Raw genomic sequence first — 19,248 nt, forward strand, 5'->3', positions numbered from 1 at the left:
ATACACAAGTCATTAACCAGAAATCCAGCGGGGGAGGGGAGCGGTGGAGCAGCGTCAGGAGCTGACAGCTGTGACATCATACTCACCCCTCCTTGCGCCTTTGCTGAATGTCCCTGCATCTCCATTGTCCCGATGCGGCAGCGCTTCCTGTGCTGAGCGGTCACGTGGTACCGCTCATTAAGGTAGTGAATATGCACGAGTCTCCACTCCCATAGGCATGGAGCGCATATTCATTACCTTAATGAGCGGTACCATGTGACTACTCAGCACAGGAAGCTCAGCTGCACCTGGACAACGGAGATGTAGGGTCGTGCAGTGACGGTTTGAAAGGGGCGAGTATGACGGGGGCAGCCATGCATACAAGGATGAGATGAGGAGCCCAGCCATGCATACAAGGATAGGATGGGGGAGCTGAGCCATGCCTGCAAGATGGGACAGGGGAGAGCCATGCATACAACGAGGGGACCCATGTATACAACAGGGGGAGCCACACAGAGCAGAACATGACAGGGGAAGCCACACAGAGCAGGACAGGGATGAGGGGACAATACATACCCGGCTTATACTCAAGTCAATAAGCGTACCCAGTTTTCCGTGGCAAGATTAGGTGCCTCGGCTTATACTTGGGTCGGCTTATACTCGAGAATATATGGTAATTGAAATTCCTCATATTCATGACAGCAATGACATGGGTTATGGGGAATAAGGTATGAGTTGGCCGGCTATTAAGGGGTGGAAGGAGGTATTTTTTTTATTTTTTTTTAATGCCTGTGACAATTTTTAAATATTCAGGTAATTGAAATTCCTCATATTCATGACAGCAATGACATGACCTATGAGGAAAAATACTGATAGGGAATTTAGATTGTGAGCCCCATCGGGGACAGCGATGATAATGTGTGCAAATTGTAAAGCGCTGTGGAATATGTTAGCCCCCGGGAGGCTCCAAAATGTGATTGGCTACTGAAAACCTATATATACAGTGTTTCTTCAGCCCATCTGTGACAGGTTGTAGAGGAGCAGGTTGGAGAGCAAAATGGAAGGCGTTATTGCGAATATTGTGAAGATCAACATGGATTTTATTGTGGAGGTGAATCGTTTAAAAGCTATTGTTCTGGAGAAGGATTAAGAGATACAGCGCATTATGCGTCTGCGCCGACCGTTTGTAGATCCACACCATCACTGCACAGAGAATGACACGTGGCTCTGTGGCTGGCAGGCTCTGTGGCTGGCAGGCTCTGTGGCTGGCGGGCTCTGTGGCTGGCGGGCTCTGTGGCTGGCGGGCTCTGTGGCTGGCGGGCTCTGTGGCTGGCGGGCTCTGTGGCTGGCAGGGTCTGTGGCTGGCAGGCTCTGTGGCTGCAGGCTCTGTGCCTGGCAGACTCTGTGGCTGGCAGGCTCTGTGGCTGCAGGCTCTGTGGTTGTCTGTCTTGCTGGCTGGTAATGAGTGAAGGCCTTAAGGTACCATCACATTTAGCGACGTTGCATCGATCTAGACAACGATGCCGATCGCTGCAGCGTCGCTGTGTGGTCGCTGGAGAGCTGTCACACAGACAGCTCTCCAGCGACCAACGATGCCGGTCCCCGGGTAACCAGGGTAAACATCGGGTTACTATAAGCGCAGGGCCACGCTTAGTAACCCGATGTTTACCCTGGTTACCAGTGCTAATGTAAAAAACAAACACTACATACTTACATTCCGGTGTCTGTCCCCCGACGCTGTGCTTTCCTGCACTGACTGTGAGCGCCGGCTGGCCGTAAAGCACAGCGGTGACGTCACCGCTGTAATCTGCTTTACGGCTGGCCGGCGCTGACAGTGCAGAAAAGCACAGCGCCGGGGGACAGACACCGGAATGTAAGTATGTAGTGTTTGGGTTTTTTTACATTTACACTGGTAACCAGGGTAAATATCGGGTTACTAAGCGCGGCCCTGCGCTTAGTAACCCGATGTTTACCCTGGTTACCAGTGAAGACATCGCTGAATCGGCGTCACACACGCCGATTCAGCGATGTCTGCGGGAGATCCAGCGACGAAATAAAGTTCTGGACTTTCTGCTCCGACCAACGATGTCACAGCAGGATCCAGATCGCTGCTGCATGTCAAACACAACGATATCGCTAGCCAAGACGCTGCAACGTCACGGATGGCTAGCGATATCGTTGTGAAGTTGGTCAGTGTGAAGGTATCTTAACTGGCATTGTTTATATATGTTTTCTGGGGACCGGCCAATTGGTTCTGAGCATGTTCAGATTAAAAAAACGGAATGCAGTGCCCGATCCGTCTTTTTCCAGATCCGACGCATTCCGGTGCCCATAGACTTGCATTGTAGCAAAAAGTCGGAAGTGCCGGATCTGGTGTTTTCCGTTTTGTCGCCGCAGACAAAAATTTTTTACTGTAGATGATTTTTCCAGACGTCAGAATGGAAATTTTTGCCGGATCCGGAAAAAAGCGGAAGGAACGGTGGGCAATGCAGCGCAATCCGGCGCTAATACAAGTCAATGAAAAAAAAACGGATCCGGCTTTTGATTTCGACAGTTCCGTTTTTAAAAAAAAAAAGCTGGATTGGGCCGGAGGGAAAAAACCTGATGTGTGAAAGTGGCCTAACATATGATAGAAAACTGTCTGACAAAACTCTTTAGGGATGAGAAATCAGACAGATTACCCAGAGGGTAGTGGACTCGCTCCATACACTTGTATTGTCCTTTAACCCCTTAGCGACCGCCGATACGCCTTTTAACGGCGGCCGCTAAGGGTACTTAAACCACAGCGCCGTTAATTAACGGCGCTGTGGAAAAAGTGTATAGCGCCCCCCACAGGCCGATTTTCTCCGGGGTCTCGGCTGCCGAGGGTAGCCGAGACCCCAGAGAACATGATTCGGGGGGTTTTTAACCCTCCCCGCATTTGCGATCGCCGGTAATTAACCGTTTACCGGCGATCGCAAAAAAAAAAAAAAAAAAAGCGATCTCTTTTTAATTTCTCTGTCCTCCGATGTGATCGCACATCGGAGGACAGAGAAAAGGGGTCCCAGGTGGCCCCCCAATACTCACCTAGCTCCCCCGATGCTCCTCGTGTCTCCCGGTGGGCGCCGCCATCTTCAAAATGGCGGGCGCATGCGCAGTGCGCCCGCCGGCCGGCACCGGGAGAATCTTTGGGGTCTCGGCTGCCTGGGGTAGCCGAGACCCCAAAGAGCATGATCGGGGGTCGGTTTTAGCGACCCCTGTTTTGCGATCGCCGGTAATTAACTGTTTACCGGCGACCGCAAAAAAAAAAAAAAAAAGTAAAGTGTAATTCTCTGTCCTCTGATGTGATCGCACATCAGAGGACAGAGAAATAGTGGGATTCGGGGACCCTAGCATACTCACCTAGGTCCCTGGATCCTCTTGCTGCTCCTCCTGGCCGCCGGCAGAAGAACATGGCGGACGCATGCCCAGTGCGCCCGCCATCTGTCTCCATCTGCCGGCCGGCAGGAGAACAGCGGTTAGGGCTAAAATTAGGGTTAGTGTTAGGGGTAGGGTTAGGGGTAGGGTAGGGTTAGGGTTAGGGTTAGGGGTAGGGTTAGGGTTAGGGGTAGGGTTAGGGTTAGGGCTAGGGTTAGGTTAGGGGTAGGGTTACGGCTAGGGTTAGGTTAGGGGTAGGGTTAGGTTAGGGGTAGGGTTACGGCTAGGGTTAGGTTAGGGGTAGGGTTAGGTTAGGGTTAGGGGTAGGGTTAGGTTAGGGGTAGGGTTGGGGCTAAATTTAGGGTTAGGGTTGGGGCTAAATTTAGGGTTAGGGTTGGGGCTAAATTTAGGGTTAGGCTTCTTTCACACTTACGTCGGTACGGGGCCGTCGCAATGCGTCGGCCCGACATACCGACGCACGTTGTGAAAATTGTGCACAACGTGGGCAGCAGCTGTAGTTTTTCAACGCATCCGCTGCCCAATCTATGTCCTGGGGAGGAGGGGGCGGAGTTACGGCCACGCATGCGCGGTCAGAAATGGCGGATGCGACGTACAAAAAAACGTTTCATTGAACGTTTTTTTGTGCCGACGCTCCGCCAAAACATAACTGATCCAGTGCACGACGGACGCGACGTGTGGCCATCCGTCACGATCCGTCGGCAATACTATGGGCAAAAAACGCATCCTGCGGGCACATTTGCAGGATCCGTTTCTTGTCCAAAACGACGGATTGCGACGGAATGCCAAACAACGCAAGTGTGAAAGTAGCCTTAGGGCTAGGGTTAGGGTTGGGGCTAAAGTTAGGGCTAGGGTTGGGGCTAAAGTTAGGGTTAGAGCTGGGATTAGGTTTAGGGTTTGGATTAGGGTTGGTATTAGGGTTAGGGTTGGCATTAGGGTTACGCTTGGGATTAGGGTTAGGTTTGGGATTAGGGTTAAGGTTAGGGTTGTGATTAGGGGTGTATTGGGATTAGGGTTAGGTTTGAGGTTAGGGTTGAGATTAGGATTAGGGGTGTGTTGGATTTAGGGTTTTGATTAGGGTTATGGTTAGGGTTGACATTAGGGTTGTTTTGGGGTAAGGGTTGTGATTATGGTTAGGGTTAGTGATTAGGATTATGGATCAGGTTGGGATTAGGGTTAGGGGTTGGAGCTAGAATTGGGGGGTTTCCACTGTTTAGGTACATCAGGGGGTCTCCAAACACGACAGCCAATTTTGCGCTCAAAAAGTCAAATGGTGCTCCCTCCCTTCTGAGCTCTGCCGTGCGCCCAAACAGTGGGTTACCCCCACATATGGGGCATCAGCGTACTCGGGATAAATTGGACAACAACTTCTGGGGTCCAATTTCTCTTGTTACCCTTGTGAAAATAAAAACTTGGGGGCTACAAAATCTTTTTTGTGAAAAAAAAAAATATTTTTTATTTTCACGACTCTGCATTCTAAACTTCTGTGAAGCACTTGGGCATTCAAAGTTCTCACCACACATCTAGATAAGTTCCTTGGGGGGTCTAGTTTCCAAAATGGGGTCACTTGTGGGGGGTTACTACAGTTTAGGTATATCAGGGGCTCTGCAATCGCAACATAATGCCCACAGACCATTCTATCAAAGTCTGCATTCCAAAAAGGCGCTCCTTCCCTTCCGAGCTCTGCCGTGCGCCCAAACAGTGGTTTACCCCCACATATGGCACATCAGCGTACTCGGGATAAATTGGACAACAACTATTGCAGTCCAATTTCTCCTGTTACCCTTGTGAAAATAAAAACTTGGGGGCTACAAAATCTTTTTTGTGAAAAAAAAAATATTTTTTATTTTCACGACTCTGCATTCTAAACTTCTGTGAAGCACTTGGGCATTCAAAGTTCTCACCACACATCTAGATAAGTTCCTTGGGGGGTCTAGTTTCCAAAATGGGGTCACTTGTGGAGGGTTTCTACTGGTTAGGTACATCAGGGGCTCTGCAAATGCAACATAATACCCGCAGACCATTCTATCAAAGTCTGCATTCCAAAACGGCGCTCCTTCCTTCCGAGCTCTGCCGTGCGCCCAAACAGTGGTTTACCCCCACATATGGGGTACCAGCATACTCAAGACAAATTGGACAACAACTTTTGGGGTCCAATTTCTCTTGTTACCCTTGTAAAAATAAAAACTTGGGGGCTACAATATCTTTTTTGTGGAAAAAAAAAATATTTTTTATTTTCACGGCTCTGCATTATAAACTTCTGTGAAGCACTTGGGCATTCAAGGTTCTCACCACACATCTAGATAAGTTCCATGGGGGGTCTAGTTTCCAAAATGGGGTCACTTGTGGGGGATTTCTACTGTTTAGGCACATCAGGGGCTCTCCAAACGCGACATGGCGTCCGATCTCAATTCCAGCCAATTCTACATTGAAAAAGTAAAACGGCACTCCTTCTCTTCCAAGCTCTGCGGTGCGCCCTAACAGTGGTTTACCCCCACATATTGGGTATCAGCGTACTCAGGAGAAATTGCACAACAACTTTTGTGGTCTAATTTCTCCTGTTACCCTTGTGAAAATAAAAATTTGTGGGCAAAAAGATCATTTTTGTAGAAAAAATGCGATTTTTTTTTTTCACGGCTCTACGTTATAAACTTCTGTGAAGCACATGGGGGTTCAAAGTGCTCGTCACACATCTAGATAAGTTCCTTAAGGGGTCTAGTTTCCAAAATGGTGTCACTTGTGGGGGGTTTCCACTGTTTAGGCACATCAGGGGCTCTCCAAACGCGACATGGCGTCCAATCTCAATTCCAGCCAATTCTACATTGAAAAAGTCAAACGGCGCTCCTTCACTTCCAAGCTCTGCGGTGCGCCCTAACAGTGGTTTACCCCCACATATGGGGTATTGGCGTATTCAGGAGAAATTGCATAACAAAATTTATGGTTACATTTCTGTTTTTACACTTGTGAAAATAAAAAAAATGGTTCTGAATTAAGATGTTTGCAAAAAAAAGTTAAATGTTCATTTTTTCCTTCCACATTGTTTCAGTTCCTGTGAAGCACGTAAAGGGTTAATAAACTTCTTGAATGTGGTTTTGAGAACCTTGAGGGGTGTAGTTTTTAGAATGGTGTCACACTTCATTATTTTCTATCATATAGACCCCTCAAAATGACTTCAAATGTGATGTGGTCCCTAAAAAAAAATGGTGTTGTAAAAATGAGAAATTGCTGGTCAACTTTTAACCCTTATAACTCCCTAACAAAAAAAAATTTTGTTTCCAAAATTGTGCTGATGTAAAGTAGACATGTGGGAAATGTTATTTATTAACTATTTTTCGTGACATATCTCTCTGATTTAAGGGCATAAAAATACAAAGTTTGAAAATTGCAAAATTTTAAAAATTTTTGCCATATTTCCGTTTTTTTCATAAATAATCGCAAGTAATATCGAAGAAATGTTACCACTAACATGAAGTACAATATGTCACGAAAAAACAATCTCAGAATCAGCGGGATCCGTTGAAGCGTTCCAGAGTTATAACCTCATAAAGTGACAGTGGTCAGAATTGCAAAAATTGGCTCGGTCATTAAGTACCAAATTGGCTCTGTCACTAAGGGGTTAAGATAGTGTGCACTATTGATTGCTGTTCTTAGATTTAGGGAAACACGTATTTGTTATTATGGTTCTGTTCCTTTGATCATGTGCAATACTGTATCTTGTTTTTATATTGTTTTTCTGACCTCACAAAATGGCTTTATTTTCATTGTATTAATTGGTTATATGTGCTGCGTTTGTTTGCTTTGTGACTGGAACTATAATTTTGCACTTTACATAATTAACCAAAGGATTTAACTAAATAACTCTTATGAAAAATAGAGTTAGTTAAAGAAAAGTTTGCTGGTAATATGTTACAAATCTTTTATGTTAAGAACTTCAAGAAAAGCCATTTTAGTAAGTGCTTTATCATCATCTCAAACACATTGATCAACAATAACCAGAAAATGGCCAATCCTTTTAACCCCTTAGTGACCGAGCCAAATTTTTGAAATCTGACCAGTGTCACTTTATGTGGTAATAACTCTGCAACGCTTCAACAAATCCCAGTGATTTTGAGATTGTTTTTTCGTGACACATTATACTTTATGATAATGGTAAATTTAGTTCAAAATTTTTTGTGTTTATTTATAAAAAATATAAAAAATTTGAGAAAAATGTTAAAAAATTAGCAATTTTCTAAATTTGAATGATTATCCCTTTAATCCAGATAGTCATACAACAGCAAACCATTAATAAATAACATTTCCCACATGTCTGCTTTACATCAGCACCATTTGTAAAATGTTATTTTATTTTGTTAGCATTTTAGGAGGTTTAAAAATGTAGCAGCAATTTTTCATTTTTTCAAAGAAATTTACCACATTTATTTTTTTAGGGACTTATCCATGTTTAAAGTGACTTTAGGGGTCCCATATATTGGGAAACCCCCAAACGTGATACCATTTTAAAAACAGCACCCCTAAACATATTGAAAACTGCTGTCAGGTAGTTTATTAACCCTTCAGGTGCTTTACAGGAATTAATGCAAAATGGCATGACAGAAATGAAAATGTGTATTTTTACCACCTAAATGTTGCTAACTTCTAAACAGATTACTACAGCCGGCAGACTCTAAGGCCGCTATTTGGTCATGAATTGCCATCGCAAACATCAGGACAACAAAATCATGATCTGAGGGCACCAATTGGGATAAAGAAGAAGCCCCCACGCTCTGTTAACCATTTATAATGATGTAGTCACTATTGACAGCAGCATCTAAGGGGTTAAACAGATTTAGAAGGCGCAAATACTGATCGTGGCTGGTACAGCAAGTTGTCAGCTATAGTGTACAACCGACAGATGCTGGATTGTTGCCTGTATGGGGAGGCTATTCTCTTATATCTCAGGTCAGTTAAAAGACGTATTGGCGGTCATTAAGGGGTTAATCATAGTTTAACCCCTTCACGACATGCGCCGTATATGTACAGCACATGTCATGTCTACCCATTTGATGTGGACTCTGGCACCGAGCCTGCATCTTTACCAGCACGTCTGCTGATTTGATCAGCTGACATGTGCCCCTAACAGCCACAGAATCAAGATCTACCCCTGATAGCGGCATTTAACATTCATTTGCCAGAATTGTCGCTGATGGGCTATCATGACAATCCAGGGTCTGCAGATGACCTCTGTGGTTGTCATAGCTGATGTGCTATGAGCGCCACTCAGTGGCCGGCGTTCATAGCAGATGAGCATTTCTGCTACACAGAGCAGGGCTGCAGCCCTACTCTTTGTAGCACAAGCGATCAGAAGATGGCAGCTTCTAGTCTCCTATGGTGACTATTTAAACAAGTAAAAAGTGAAAAAAAGGTTTTTCAAAATATTAAAAAAATAAAACTTTAGATCACCCCCTTTTGCCCCATTCAAAACTAAACAATTAAAAAAAAAAATACACGTATTTGATATCGCCACGTTCAGAAATGTCCGATCTATCAAAATATAAAAAGAAATAATCAGATCGGTAAAAGGCGTAACGAGAAAAAAATTCCAAAATCCAGAATTACAGATTTTTTGGTAACCACAACATTACATTAACAAGTAATCAAAATTTTGTATCTATCTCAAATTGGTATTGATAAAAACGTCAGCTTGGCAAAAAAAAAAAAAAAAGCTCTCACCAGCCCCAGATCACAAAAATGGAGACGCTACAAGTCTCAAAAAATGGCACCATTTTTTTTTTTTTTAACAAATTTTGGATTTTTTTTCACCACTAAAATAAAAAAAGAACTTAGACATGTTGAAATCCACAAACTCGTAATGACCTGGAGAATCATAATGGCAAGTTAGTTTTAGCATTTGATGAACATATGTTATCAGCAGAGTAGGAAAGAAAATATATATAAAACGTAACCTTTAACCCCTTTCTGCCATCAGACGTACTATTCCGTCCATGTGGGGTGGGCTTTACTTCCCAAGGACGGAATAGTACGTCATAGGCGATCGGCCGCGCTCACGGGGGGAGCGCGGCCGATCGCGGCCGGGTGTCAGCTGCTTATCGCAGCTGACACCCGGCACTATGTGCCAGGAGCGGTCACGGACCGCCCCCGGCACATTAACCCCCGGCACACCGCGATCAAACATGATCGCGATGTGCTGGCGGTGCAGGGAAGCATCGCGCAGGGAGGGGGCTCCCTGCGGGCTTCCCTGAGACCCCCGCAGCAACGCGATGTGATCGCGTTGCCCTGAGGGGTCTCCCACCTCCTTCCTGCAGCAAGTCCCGGATCCAAAATGGCCGCGGATCCGGGTCCTGCAGGGAGGGAGGTGGCTTACCAAGTGCCTGCTCAGAGCAGGCACTTGGTAACGCTGCACTGCTCTCAGACAGATCGGTGATCTGTCAGAGTGCTGTGCAAACTGGCAGATCACCGATCTGTATTGTCCCCCCCTGGGACAAAGTAAAGTTTTTTTAAAAATTTACAAATGTGTAAAAAAAAAAAAAAAAAATCCTAAATAATGAAAAAAAATATATATATTATTCCCATAAATACATTTGTTCTGTCTCCGCCATCTAATATTGTTACCCTGATTATTTGCTTGCATAATTGCAGTTTCCTCAGTATACAGTATTGATATATTCATGCCTTTATTCATCTGTGATGCTTTGGCTCCCTCTAGCGGTCAGAGTTATGTTGGCAGTTCAATCTTGTTTTTGTATTATCCATGTCTGATTCTCCTCCTCCTTTGCAATGCATTATGGTAGCTCAGCCTCCATTTCCCTCCATTTTTCCTTTCACTTTCTTCAGTTTGCCTTCAAGGAAAGACGCTTCACTTCATCCCCCTTGCGATTGCATTGCCGGTATGTCTTTATGCTTCCTATAGATATTCCTGCTCTATATTAGCTTAGTTTAACCAGTTGTACTCCCAGTTTAGTCACTAGCTTTCTAAATGTTATGCATAATGTATATCATGTGTATTATGTATCTGTTCTATGCCATGCACTGATTCTATGTATATCATTGTTCACAGTTTCACCGCATCAATATACCACTACGTTTAATAAAGCACAGACTCAACCACAGTCTCCTTATTGGACCCCGGTATAGCGGTTTAGCTGACTGTATAGCTACGTATGAGCCTGCCTCAGCTAGTGAGGACAGAACAACATTTCTTTATCTAAATAAAAAAAAAAAAACAATAAAAGTACACATATTTAATATCGCCGCGTCCGTAACGACCCGACCTATAAAACTGTCCCACTAGTTAACCCCTTCAGTAAACACTGTAAGAAAAAAAAAAAACGACACAAAAAACAACGCTTTATTATCATACCGCCGAACAAAAAGTGGAATAACACGCGATCAAACAGACGGATATAAATATCCATGGTACCGTTGAAAGCGTCATCTTGTCCCGCAAAAAACGAGCTGCCATACAGCATCATCAGCGAAAAAATAAAAAAGTTATAGTCCAGAGACTAAAGCGATGCAAAAATAATTATTTTTTCTATAAAATAGTTTTTATCGTATAAAAGCGCCAAAACATTAAAAAAAATGATATAAATGAGGTATCGCTGTAATCGTACTGACCCGAAGAATAAAACTGCTTTATCAATTTTACCAAACGCGGAACGGTATAAACGCCTTCCCCAAAAGAAATTCATGAATACCTGGTTTTTGGTAATTCTGCCTCACAAAAATCGGAATAAAAAGCGATCAAAAAATGTCACGTGCCCGAAAATGTTACCAATAAAAACGTCAATTCGTCCCGCAAAAAACAAGACCTCACATGACTCTGTGGACTCAAATATGGAAAAAATATAGCTCTCAAAATGTGGTAACGCAAAAAATATTTTTTTGCAATAAAAAGCGTCTTTCAGTGTGTGACGGCTGCCAATCATAAAAATCCGCTAAAAAACCCGCTATAAAAGTAAATCAAACCCCCCTTCATCACCCCTTTAGTTAGAGAAAAATAAAAAAATTAAAAAAATGTATTTATTTCCATTTTCCCATTAGGGTTAGGGCTAGGGTTAGGGTTAGGGCTAGGGTTAGGGCTAGGGTTAGGGTTAGGGCTAGGGCTAGGGTTAGGGCTAGGGTTAGGGCTAGGGTTATGGTTAGGGCTAGGGTTAGGGCTACAGTTAGGGTTAAGGCTACAGTTAGGGTTGGGGCTAAGGTTAGGGGTAGGGTTTGGATTACATTTGCGGTTGGGAATAGGGTTGGGATTAGGGTTAGGGGTGTGTCAGGGTTAGAGGTGTGATTAGGGTTACCGTTGGGATTAGGGTTAGGGGTGTGTTTGGATTAGGGTTTCAGTTATAATTGGGAGGTTTCCACTGTTTAGACACATCAGGGGCTCTCCAAACGCGACATGGCGTCCGATCTCAATTCCAGCCAATTCTGCGTTGAAAAAGTAAAACAGTGCTCCTTCCCTTCCGAGCTCTCCCGTGTGTCCAAACAGGAGTTTACCCCAACATATGGGGTATCAGCGTACTCAGGACAAATTGGACAACGACTTTTGGGGTCCAATTTCTCCTGTTACCCTTGGGAAAATACAAAACTGGGGACTAAAAAATAATTTTTGAGGGAAAAAAAAGATTTTTTATTTTCACGGCTCTGCGTTATAAACTGTAGTGAAACACTTGGGGGCTCAAAGTTCTCACAACACATCCAGATAAGTTCGTGGGGGGGTCTAGTTTCCAATATGGGGTCACTTGTGGGGGGTTTCTACTGTTTAGGTACATTAGGGGCTCTGCAAATGCAATGTGACGCCTGCAGACCATTCCATCTAAGTCTGCATTGCAAATGGCGCTCCTTCCCTTCCGAGCCCTCCCATGCGCCCAAACGGTGGTTCCCCCCCACATATGGGGCATCAGCGCACTCAGGACAAATTGGACAACAATTTTTGGGGTCCAATTTCTCCTGTTACCCTCGAGAAAATACAAAACTGGGGACTAAAAAATAATTTTTGTGGGAAAACTTTTTTGTTTTATTTTTACGGCTCTGCATTATAAACTTCTGTGAAGCTCTTGGTGGGTCAAAGTGCTCACCACACATCTAGATAAGTTCCTTAGGGGGTCTACTTTCCAAAATGGTGTCACTTGTGGGGGGTTTCAATGTTTAGGCACATCAGTGGCTCTTCAAACGCAACATGGCGTCCCATCTCAATTCCTGTCAATTTTGCATTGAAAGGTCAAACGGCGCTCCTTCCCTTCCGAGCTCTCCCATGCGCCCAAACAGTGGTTTACCCCCACATATGGGGTATCAGAGTACTCAGGACAAATTGTGAAACAACTTTTTGGTTCCAATTTCTTCTCTTACCATTGGGAAAATAAAAAATTGGGGGCGAAAAGATAATTTTTGTGAAAAAAAATGATTTTTTATTTTTACGGTTCTGCATTATAAACTTCTGTGAAGCACTTGGTGGGTCAAAGTGCTCACCACACCTCTAGATAAGTTCCTTAGGGGGTCTACTTTCCAAAATGGTGTCACTTGTGGGGGGATTCAATGTTTAGGCACATCAGTGGCTCTCCAAACGCAACATGGCGTCCCATCTCAATTCCAGTCAATTTTGCATTGAGAAGTCAAATGGCGCTCCTTCGCTTCCAAGCTCTGTCATGCGCCCAAACAGTGGTTTACCCCCACATATGGTGTATCGGCGTACTTAGGACAAATTGTACAACAAGGTTTGGGGTCCATTTTCTCCTGTAACCCTTGATAAAATAAAACAAATTGGAGCTGAAGTAAATTTTTTGTGAAAAAAAGTTAAATGTTAATTTTTATTTAAACATTCCAAAAATTCCTGTGAAACACCTGAAGGGTTAATAAACTTCTTGAATGTGGTTTTGAGAACCTTGAGGGGTGCAGTTTTTAGAATGGTGTCACACTTGGGTATTTTCTATCATATAGACCCCTCAAAATGACTTCAAATGAGATGTGGTCCCTAAAATAAAATGGTGTTGTAAAAACGAGAAATTGCTGGTCAACTTTTAACCCTTATAACTCCCTAAGAAATAAAAATTTTGGTTCCAAAATTGTGCTGATGTAAAGTAGACATGTGGGAAATGTTACTTATTAAGTATTTTGTGTGACATATCTCTGTGATTTAATTGCATAAAAATTCAAAGTTGGAAAATTGCGAAATTTTCAAAATTTTCGCCATATTTCCATTTTTTTCACAAATAAACGCAGGTAATATCAAAGAAATTTTACCACTATCATGAAGTACAATATGTCACGAGAAAACAATGTCAGAATCACCGGGATCCGTTGAAGCGTTCCAGAGTTATAACCTCATAAAGGGACAGTGGTCAGAATTGTAAAAATTGGCCCGGTCCATAACGTGCAAACCACCCTTGGGGGTAAAGGGGTTAATAATACTCTAAAAAGGCCCTAAGCCACGATGCATATTAGACATCAAAACATTCATAAACTGTAAGTGCTCCAAACAACCGTGCTCTAGATAAAAAACTGGTGCAATCTGACCAATGTAGAACCTCCATTGTCCTGTATGTTTGTTACTTCATATTCAAAAATATCTTTGACTCAGGCAATAATCAGTGAATATAGGGGGATTTTCAGGAGTACATTTTTTTTGTATTTTACCACTCCATGTCATGCCCCTGTATTGCTCCTTCCCTGACAAGGGCAGTACCTTAGTGTGAACCTGTTATAAGTTACCCATAGGGACATGTAGCCTCCCCAACATAGTAACATAGTAAAACAAATAAATAAATAATTGTGGAATTGCACTTGTATTGCAATTTCACCGCACTTGGATTTTTTCCCCATTTTTCAGTAAATTATATGGCAAAATTAATGGCATTTTTCAAAAGTATAACTCGTCCCGCAAATAAACAAGCCCTGACATGGCCATATTGATGGAAAATAAAAATGTTATGGCTCTGGGAAGAAGGGAAGCAAAAAACAGAAACACAAAAACGGAAAATGGCCTGGGGTGAAGAGGTTAAGAATTTACTTTAATATTTATGTCACCCCTTATATCATAAAATAATAAATAAATAGAAACTGCTTTTCTAATAGACTGACACATCCAGAGGAGATCCCTTTTCAGCAGTCACACCATTTTCATAACAAGCAGGATTACAATGAGAGATAACATAGTCCACCATTCACAGAAGGTAGTGTCACAGCTCACCTCTCCCCCCTTCCTGTACAATGAAATGTCACTAAATATAAGAATGTGTATAGAAAACTCTTCCAAGGAGATAGAGTCCCCTATAATATCTTGTGACATATATACATGCATATGTCCAATGTCTACATCTTCAGTCAAGAGCTGCTTCCGTAAATGTTCAGAAAACAGAATGCAATAACTGGCAATCAGAAATATACAGATTCTAAAAAAATTATCACAATCTGATTTCAATTAGTTTAAAAAATGTGTGTGACTCATTCCCTTAAAGAAAAATAAATAAAAATATACCTAGAAGAGTATTAGACATTTGAAATTATTAATAGGATAGAGTAGAGTAGGGCCCTGCCAGAAGAGTCTACCTTGTCGTGGTGGCAGGATTAAAAAATCTTTTGGTCAAAACAAAATCTGATGGCTATGTATATGAAATGACGTTCGATGGGAACTGGTAATGTGCGATTGGTGAGGGCATGGTGCAGAAGTGGAGTTTTTTTTTCAAGAGTGGGTGGTGGGACTGTGGCAGTTCGGGGAGTAGAGGCAGAGCTGGGGTGGATCCTGTGCAGAGTCTTAAAGTGTTCCAAAAATTTTGCCAGTATGGGGCCCTGAAATTCATGGTGGCAGCACTAAACATGGGTCAATGTGCTATCCGATTAAAAAATCAGATAGCCCATGTCCAATTTATACACTTGTCTGCATGAACCCTAAGACAAAGCACAGGATTTCTTAATATACTACCCTGCCTTCCCCTATAAACACTGAATATATCCATCTATTTTAAATAGGAAGTGGTTGAAAGTATCAAGATGAATAAGGCAATGTTCACAAGCAGAACTTTACTGATAATCCATTACATAAATCTGAATGGGATGTTTCTGTAGGATGTGCATAGAGTCTTCCATTCTCATTCAGGCGAATAGGAAATTTCTGCAATAAATCTGTAGCATTTGATTATTCCTTAAATAATATTTAGGAGTGTGTACAAAATCAAAGCAAATACTTTACATATGCGACCTGTTAGAAATAATTCTGATCACTAAAGCCTGACAGTGATGCAAAATTTGTGTCACGGCTCCCGGGTATTACTGCTGCGGGGAGAGTTGCACACAGCAGCAAGGGAGCTGTGCACACCGTCGGGTTACTAACCTGGTAACAAACAGGACCTGAACCATGTGACAGAGTGGGAAGTTGTCAGGGAGGAGCCAGACGCTGGGGTGCAGAGGAGATGAGACACACAGGAGAATAGTCAAACAAGCTAAGATCAGAGCCAGGAGATCATGAGGTACAAAAGGGGAGAGACAGGGGATTGTCAGAAGAGAAGCCAAAGGTCAGAAATCCAAAAGAACAAACGAGCAGAGTAAGGAACACAAGAGCAAGGAACATAATTGCAAACCAAGCAAACACTCCAGGGGTCAGGCACACAGACAAGATGAATGTATAGCTGACAGGAAATCTTAGTCTGGAGTGAGTATAAATACCCCTCCCAGATCCAAAGGGAGGCCAGCAAAATTAACCCTGAGAGAACAGGACATTATCCATGTCCTAACCATGACAGTACCCCCCTCTTAACGGGGAGCCACTGGACCCCCAGGCTTTTCAGGGTATCTGGCATGTAAAGCCCGCACCAGTCGATCAGCATGCATAGAACTGGCCAGAACCCATGACCGATCCTCAATGGAATATCCCTTCCAGTGAATTAGGTATTGAAGCCCCCGGCACACCCACTGTGAATCAATGATGCACACTACCTCTTACTCCAGCTGACCCTCTATCAACACTGGTGGAACATTGGATGAGAAATCTTCCCTAATCATCCCCACAGGTTTTAATAGGGACCTGTGGAGACATTAGAAATTTTGAAGGAGGTGGGCAACTATAATCTATAGGCCACCGGGTCACCGGGTTGATAACCTCTACAATCTTGTATGGACCTATAAACCTGGGGCCCAACTTCATAGAAGGTACCTTAAGTTTGATGTTACAGGTAGACAACTACACCTTCTACCCCACAGCCAACACAGGAGCTGACCCCCTCCTCTTGCCCGCAAAGTGTTTGTACTTCTTCTGGGCTTTAGAGATGTTCCCCTGAATCTCCCTCCAAAGGGTTCTTAACTGTTGCACCATACACTCGGCACCAGGGCAACCAGAATCCATGTGGGAAAATTCTCCAAACTGCGGAACAAGCCCATAATTAACCTGAAAAGGAGATTTACCAGTAGACTGATTAATATGACAGTTGAACGCAAATTCTTCCATGGGCAATACTTCACCCCAGTCCTCCTGTCTGGAAGAGGCCAGGCATCTCAAAATTTGGTCCAACAACTGATTCGTGCGTTCAGTCAGTTCGTTAGATTCCGGGTGCTAAGCAGAGGAGAATGACAACGTGACCCCCACCTTCTTACAAAAAGCTCTCCAAAACCTGGCCACAAATTGTACACCTCTGTCAAACACCACATTCACAGGTACCCCATGCAACCGAACTATGTGCTGTACAAACAGGCGAGCCAAGGTTTCAGCAGAAGATAACGCAGGTAATGGCACAAAGTGGGCTTGCTTCGAAAACCTATCAACCACTACCAATACTACTGAGTTGCCCTTGGAAGACAGAAGATTAGTGATAAAGACCATGGACAGGTGTGTCCATGGTTTATCCGGAATTGGCAAAGGTACCAATTCCCCGGCTGGCCGGACCTGAGAGCTCTTAGAGCGAGTGCACACCCCACAAGTATTTACAAACCTTTTGATATCAGTACCCATAAAGGGCCACCAAAAACTCCTAGCTACTGTCCCCCGGGTAGCTGCAATCCCAGGATGAGCACTTAACACAGAATCATGAAATTCTTGCAGGAGTGTGAGATGGAAGTGTTCAGGCACAAACAATTTACCTGGGGATTTATTCCTGGGAGCTTGTGCTTCCAAAATTTCTCTCTGTAACTCAGATGAGACTTCTGCCAGTTGGCAGTTGGACCACATTCTTCGTCCATTTGTAACAGCATTGCCCTCATATATAAGGGATACTACCGATTTATTGAATAAACTTGAGGATATACACATCGAACCTGGGACTATCATTGCATCAATTGATGTGGAGTCCCTGTACAGTAACTTTCCACATTCTAAGGGTGTTCAGGCAGTGGAATATTTCCTTAGGACAAGGGGAACTGCTTCATATATATCCATTCATATATACCGGTACTTGCTTTACCTTGATGAATCAGTATGCAACTTATAATAAATGGGGCACCTGTGACAACTAACTATATACTACATGGGTCTATTTGAATGACTCAGTGTGCATAAAGGTTCAATTTTCTATTGGCCATCAGCTGTACCTTGTACCTTGTAAATGACACCTCTACTTGAATCTATTTCTGCACAGTATACCATTTTGTGCCTAGAAAAGAAGCAGTATTGAATGTGTTATGAACTGGAATATATCCTGGTGATTTATCGGCATGATAGAACAGTATATCTATATCTATATTCATAATCACTATATACTTTATGTAATACTGTTCGGCAGTTGATCTGTATTATTTGTTACTCTTTTTCACTCTACACCTGTTATGACCTGGTGGTCAGGACAATAATGGACCTGGTGGATAAGAGCACACGGAATGACCTGATAGTTACTGATAATATAGGACGAGCTCTGGAACGTGGGAACTCTGCTGACCGCAATCCCTAATCCTATCAACCACACTAGAAATAGCCGTGGATTGCGCCTAACGCTCCCTATGCAACTCGGCACAGCCTAAGAAATTAGCTAGCCCTGAAGATAGAAAAATAAAGCCTACCTTGCCTCAGAGAAATTCCCCAAAGGAAAAGGCAGCCCCCCACATATAATGACTGTGAGTAAAGATGAAAATACAAACACAGAGATGAAATAGCAAATTAGCAAATTAGCGAGGCCCGACTTACTGAACAGACCGAGGATAGGAAAGGTTACTTTGCGGTCAGCACAAAAACCTACAAAAAGACCATGCAGAGGGCGCAAAAAGACCCTCCGCACCGACTCACGGTGCGGAGGCGCTCCCTCTGCGTCCCAGAGCTTCCAGCAAGCAAGAACAATCGAAATAGCAAGCTGGACAGAAAAATAGCAAACCAGAGAAAAACAAGCAGTCACTTAGCTTCTGCTGGGAAGACAGGTCACAAGAACGATCCAGGAGTGAACTAGACCAATACTGGAACATTGACAGGTGGCCTGGAGCAAAGATCTAAGTGGAGTTAAATAGAGCAGCCAGCTAACGAATTAACCTCGTCACCTGAGGAAGGAAACTCAGAAACACCCACAGCCACCAGAGAAAGTCCATGGACAGAACCAGCCGAAGTACCATTCATGACCACAGGAGGGAGCCCGACAACAGAACTCACAACAGTACCCCCCCCCTTGAGGAGGGGTCACCGAACCCTCACCAGCGCCCCCAGGCCGACCAGGACGAGCCAAATGAAAGGCACGAACCAGATCGGCAGCATGAACATCAAAGGCAAAAACCCAGGAATTATGACCATAACCCTTCCACTTGACCAGGTACTGGAGTTTCCGTCTCGAAATACGAGAATCCAAAATCTTCTCCACCACATACTCCAACTCCCCCTCAACCAACACCGGGGCAGGAGGATCAACGGATGGAACCACAGGCGCCACGTATCTCCGCAACAATGACCTATGGAACACATTA

Source organism: Ranitomeya imitator, chromosome 1, assembly GCF_032444005.1.
Source record: "Ranitomeya imitator isolate aRanImi1 chromosome 1, aRanImi1.pri, whole genome shotgun sequence".
NCBI lineage: Eukaryota > Metazoa > Chordata > Amphibia > Anura > Dendrobatidae > Ranitomeya > Ranitomeya imitator.